The following is a 6,865-nucleotide window of genomic DNA, read 5'->3' on the forward strand; positions in this document are numbered from 1 at the left end:
GCATGGACATCCCAAGCAGCAAGACAGAATGACTGTGCAAAAAACATTCAGAGATACATTAGCTGTAAGAAAGTCACAGTACTCCTCTATTTCCACCATTAAATTCTAGAAGGAATTAAATAAAATAAAATGGAGATAACAGCCCATCAAAGCAATACTGTTAGTAGAGTCAAAATCCTCTCGAGTTCACATTTTATCTTCTGTATGTAGCAAGTAGTAAAATGGAAATTCTTCAAGCATATCATTTTTTCTTTCAACTTTACACAGTCTTTTCAACATAAGTAAGTGTGTTTGTTAAGAGACTTTCAGGACTATTTTTTCTTCCACTGCTTTCCCTGCAAGTCTCTGCCTTTCAATTCCTCTGGCTGACAAAAGCTTCAGTAGCTCCACGTGCCAGAAGCTCCTGCTGTCAGCCCCGCTGCAGTGCCTGCAAGCCAGATCAGCCAGCAGAGACACGTGCAGAAGCAATGTTACACCTAAGCCATCCTACAGCACAAACTCTCTCGGGCAATGCCACAAAGTAGCACGTAGAGAGCAAAACCCAGAGCCAGCCTACCACGAATGCAGGTATGTGTGCCAAAAATCTTTGGTGCCCGTTGCTGCAGGGTTCCAGAATGGAGGAACGCTCCCTGGACCAGTGCTGGGGAACACAATTGCCTCGGGTGTGGAAGGCCATCTTTTTAAACACAATTAATGAAATGGTCCGTAAAAGGCAGGAAATTCTCGATCTCATAGACCCCAAACCAGCCCTGAAGCTTCGTATCTCCACATAGGATACTTGACTACCTGTGAGCAAGAGTTGTCTTTTGTATATTGTATCCATCCTGGAGAATGTTTTACATGATAACATTCCTGTTCACTCGATAGTCGGGAAACTTCTCCTTATGGAGAGGTGAATTTCAGCAGTGGGTTATGACTGACCTTTTCGGTTCTGGACATGGTGAGTAACCTGATCAGATTCCCACTGGCACCAGATGCTTCTAAGCCATTGAAACAGCAAGGGGGCCAAAAACACAGCAGTGAAACCTTGCTAGCAGTGATGTTTGTACACGATGTGAACGTTTCCTCTGACAGTGATTGTGACATTGAGCTATTAATTATAGTCACATGTAATCCTGAGCAAATGTTTTGGTATAATCTAGCTCTTCTAACTGATTTTTTTCTTTTTTATTTTCTAAACTCTGAAGTTGCATATGCTTCTCATTAGTATTAGTCAGTGCTGACATTGAAATTAGCAAATAAATTTAGCATGGTACACTGATGTCCAAATAGAATGCTTCTTAATGAGTCTTTGGGGGTTTTTTAATGGGTGTTTTTAAATCACGCTCTTTTTCCTCTTAATGCTGCAGCAACAAGATGAAGCATCTTCACCTTCAAATCATAGTATCACAGAATTGTTCAAGCTGGAAAAGATCTCTAAGTTCATCTTGTCCAACCATCAACCCATCTCCCATGCCCACTAAACGGCATCCCTCACATCTGCACATTTCATGAAAACCTCCAGGGATGATGACTCCAGCGCCTCCCTGAGCAGCCTAATATTGTCATTTGAAGTATTAAAGCCAATTGTTACGTGAGTTAAAAACAACAACAACAACATTCTTTAGGTAAACAGAATTCTAAATTCAATTCTTACTGCAATTCTTTCTGGTAAAAACAATCCAGATGTGAACGCATACGCAGGTATGCTGCTTCCTTCTGCAGGTATTCACTGCCACCATGCAACTGTGGAGCTTTCTGCTGTGTTTCTGCAGCAGCACAATGCAATCTTCACCATCCAAGGAGCAAAGCATTTAAGCAAGCTGTCATAACATTGTGTATGGCAAGACAGATCAATTCACCCGACCACAGTTCATTTGCTTTTTAAAATTCATCATCAAATGTTATATGGAACGTGTAAAAGCAAAATGTTTTTGGCAAGAGATGGAGATGATCTTGAAGCCCTTTGTTAATGCGGACAAAGGTAACAGAAACGGGGGTAAATGGTTGATACACTGCTGCTCAGAATGAAGACATTTTAAGATAGCAGTAGACACTCCCACAGCACTTAGAGTTGCCTAGTTCAGCTCCGATAGAAATCAACCCTGTGACTGAAATTTCTGTGAAAATTTCTGCTTTAAGCACTTTAGAATGAAAATGACAGAGAATCAGGAGCTGAACAATAGGCAGCCACCTCAGCTGTCCTGCTGCTGAAAGCCTGCGGATTGCAGATTATTACAGTGCTTCAATGATAGGGATATTTTTGATAAACCATTCTTTTACCTCTCTAAGGAGCTACGGATCAAAAAGCAGATGATGTTGTGCAGGAGCTAAAAGCCAGGTTAGTCTGCCTCTGTCACTTTATTTCTAAGTCTCTGCTTTTTCAAAATGGGTTCTAGTCATTTCCTGAAATGCTCCTGCCTCTGCCTTAATACTTCTGAATTCAATGCATTTTTTCAGATTCTTTTTCAGTTCTTTCGAAAGCAGACTAAGAGGAACAGTGCAAGATGCAGTAGTGACTCTATCTAAAATATGTAACATCATTCTTCCAGCAAGAGTGTACTTTCCATCCTAACATGGACGAGAGTATAATAAATAGGTAGACAGAGCTCCTCAAGCTAGGAGTGAAGAAGAAAGGCAGTTTCCACTGCATTTCTCTGCTTATCTGTGGCTCCTCCGGAGTGAGGAGGAGCACGCTGATGTTAGAGCAGCAGATCCTGAGCCCATCTCAGTGCAATGCTTGTCACAGTTCCCACAGATGTTTCTGGGAAATGATGTTTGTTGAATGACAAAATGCAGGATTCAGAGGTACAGGTAGTACTGAGATAAAGCACGATCTGTCTGAAGTACATGCATGCATCACTGGGAATTACCAACTGCAAGATTTCTACGTGGATGCTATAAAGGAGCTGTTATGTCAGTTTCTCTGCACCTTCCAGGAAGAGAACTCACCATCATGGTCTGAATGTTTCCCAGATACTGATCTATCACGGGATGGATTCACTTGGAGGCAATTTAATCTTGTAGTTCACATTCACAGCTCTGCCTTCATTTGTGTTAAAGCTATGGATTATTAAAAAGAACCTTACAGAAATAAAGCATCTGGCCAAGAAACCCAAACCAGCAGAAACTTCTGCAGTAACTGTGGTGGGACTTCCAGGAGCGCAGAGCACTACAGAATGTGGTGGTGCCTGGTGAAGGAACCTTCCTCACGTGAGGAGAAGTGCCCTTGCTCAAGGAACGCTGGAGAAACCACTGGTGGGTCTCACAGCCCTCCTCAAGAAGGTGGCACATGCTCACATAAACACCCTTCCGAAGCTGAATGATGCTACGGGTGGGCATGAGCTTGAACAGTGATTATCTCTGTAGAGATAAGGAAATCGTGGTTCTCAAGATGAGATGAGGAAATGTTTCTTATAAATACCATAGGAAAAATCTGTGCAATTATCTTCATGGCACAGATGTTACTCAATTGAATTCAAATTAGGGAGTTAAAACTCCTGTGTCTGCTAGGATTCATCTACATTGGAAGTATAATCTTCACATTTCAAGCATTATCTCCAAATGTAGATAATCAAAGTACTGCATGATTTATCTTGTAGATGTATCAAAAGAGCTCAGTCTGAGGCTTGAACACACACACTGCTTTAAGCCACCTAATGCAACATGATCATTCTGTTCTTTCTGATCATTTCTTCTTTATTTTCTTCTGAAACTTTTTTTTGGTCTTGAGCAATACACATTCATTCTTTAGAGGGATTGTTCAAATTCCACATCCCCCTTGATTTCACAGAATCATAGTATCACCAGCCTAAGATCATCCAGTCCAACTGTCCACCTACCACCATACTTCCCAACTAAACCATGTCCCTTAGTACATCCAAATGTTTCTTAAATACAGAAGTCTTTATGTAAACAGCTTATGCACTCAGCTCTGTTCTATTTGGGATGAGATGTGGCAGGGTTCATGCTCTTGTTGGCTGTTCCAATGGCATTTGAGAAGTCCAGGGCCAAGCCTTCAGCCCTCCCCTTCTTTTCTGCTCACAACTTGCCCAGCTCTGGCTTGACCACACGTTGTTCACAAGCAGAAAGCCACTTACAGTCCTGCTAGCTTGAGAACTCCACTTCTTGTCAAAAGATTTTACCTCAGAGCAATACTACGTACAAAAGAGCCTTATGACTACATCCATGTTGCAAAGTGCTTCTTCTGAGACATCTGCAGAAAGGACTTTTTAAGGTTTTTAACTTAAATATGAACTGTGGAAAAGGAGTCGTGCTTTCCCCTTAAGTAATTGGCTCTCTGTAAAAATTGCTGCTTCATTTTCTAATAGTCATAATGGACAAATAGCTTTTCATTATCAGAGCTTCCCAGAGCATCTGAGAAGAAGAGAAAACAAGTGTGTACCAGATGTTCATGCGTCATCTGATGCATTATTGCTAGGTACTTAGATACTGGGGTAGACAACTGCAGTACAAAAACCTATGCGGAATGGAAACAAGCAACCTATAAGCATTTGATCTGGAATTGAAATAGGATTAAATTGTCCAGCCGTGCAACACTGGCATTCTATTTTCCTGTATGTAATCTGCTAGGCTTTGCATTATTCTCCCGAACGCTTCATTGGGCCAAATTCATTCTTAGTGTAACTCCGCTGATTTTAACAGACTTGTACAAGAGCTTAGTTTGGTCAATTGCATTACAGACGTTTTATGCACGCAGCATCATTCCTAGGAGAAGAATTACTTGTGGGTAAAAACGTTATCTGTGTTTCAAGACATGGTCCATCTTCCAATCGAGGCCCCAGAGAGGAATAATGTCAATAAGTTAAGAATTGGCAATCACTCAGGGAAAAGATGTCAAGCACATGTTTTAGTAGTAATTTTTTCCCATAGTTTGCTATGAAACATTTTGTGGTGTTGGAGGGAAAGCTGTTTAATGGGTGGCTGTTTTTTGGGTTTTTTTGGGTTGTTTTTTTTTTTTTTTTGTTTATCCTATATTTAATTCATTTCTGTCTTCCTGATTAAAAAGCCTCAGTCAGCTAGAGAGACTAATTAGGCTATCCTGTAACAAGGATTACTTAACTATAATTATTATTTATTTGAATCAGTGGAAGAATTACTGAGGCTTATGTTAAAGACAATAGAAGCTAATGGAGGAAGAAGCAGCCGAGGCCAGCAGTGATTCCAACCGCATACTGGCAGCCACCCAGACAGCACAAAAGAAACCCTTGAACTGACACCCTGAAATAGGGGCCTACTGATATTTCCTCCCGACTCATTCGTTTTGATCATATTTTCAAATGCAATCTCTTTTTAAACAAATGTCCTTGGAGAACACACACGTAGGGCACCAGCACTAGTATTAGCTGGAATATATTTATTTGCCTACTGTTTTCCCTGGATTTAGAATATGGGTTGGGTTTTTTTTTTGCCCACTCTCTGCTTAATTGTTGCAAATATCCATGCCTTCTCCCCTGCAGATTTAACCCTTCCAAGCTGCATCTCTTCTATTAAAAACAATCAGTTTCATTATTTCATTAATGAAACGATTGATTCCATTATACTATTTAATATCATAATTAATTAATAGTTAATTCAATTAATCATTTCATTAAAAAAATTAACACTCCCCAAACAAAGCTGTGTTCACCCAAAATGCCATTCTGCCTCAGAGCCTCATTCCCCTGAACTCACCTCCTCCACTTATGCTCCAGCTGAGGAACTTGTCTGGGCTGGTGCAATCTACAGGCAAATAGTGGTAAAATGCAGGGATTTAATCTAGTCTGACCCAGAGTCAGTAGAATCACAGAATCATTTTGGTCAGAAAAGAGCCTTCAGACCGCCAAGTCCAGCCACCTTCTAACACTACCAACAGCCGTCACTAAACCATGTCCCTAAGTGCCACATCCACATGTCTCTTAAATACTTCCAGGAATGGGAACTCCACCACTTCCCTGGGCAGCCCTGTGCCAATGCCTTACCACCTTTTTCATGAAGAAATTCTTCATGATGTCCAAACTAAACCTCCCCTGGTGCAACCTGTGCCTGTTGCTCCATGTCCTGTCACTTATCACCTGAGAAGAGACAAACACCCACCTTGTTAAAACTTCCTTTCAAGTAGCTGTAGAGAGTGATGAGATCTTCACTCAGCCTCCTTTCCTCAGAGCTAAACAATTCCTGTACCCTCAGCTGCTTCTCACATGTCCTGTCTTTCAGCAGTTACTCCACCAGCTTCTCTGCTCTTCTCAAGCGTAAACCTCTGAGATGCTGTTGCAGAACTTCAGAATCAACAGCTCCGATATTTTCTGAGCTGGATGAAATCCTTTGATTCAGTATAACAAAAGAAGGGTATGATTCTGGTCTGTTCAGAAGCATTTCCATTTTCTTTTCTAGAAACTGAATCCAATACCACACAGGACTTGAGCTGCTGGTAGTACAGAAAGAACAGGTTTCTCAATCCCTGCTCCCCAGGCTCCCAGCTACCGGGTCTGCATCAATGTTCTCCTGTTAAACTTGTTTCCACAGGCTCAGGGAGGTCAGGAAAGCAGGACACAGGGAGGACAGAGTGTTATTTCCAACAGGAACGTGCATCTGTAAGAGCCGACAGTAGGTGTGAGCATCTCATCATTTCTGCTTTGCCCAGGAATAATTAATGCATAAAATCACCTTGTGGTATGTATTTTTCTTCTCAAAGCGGAAGAGATGGGCTTGATGAGCTTGTTTGTTTTTTTCCTTTGCAGACCCAAGTCATACATGTTCCTCCTGCATACTGATTGGCAGGGCACATTCGCAGCCTGGAAGGGTACAGCAAAAACTTGAAGTTCAGTCTAGGGTTGTGGATTCCTCAGCAGAGGTTTGGCTTATGGGACCCTGAAATGTCCTGCAC

This window comes from Tetrao urogallus (genome assembly GCF_951394365.1).
Source record: "Tetrao urogallus genome assembly, chromosome: 3".
Classification (NCBI taxonomy): Eukaryota; Metazoa; Chordata; class Aves; order Galliformes; family Phasianidae; genus Tetrao; species Tetrao urogallus.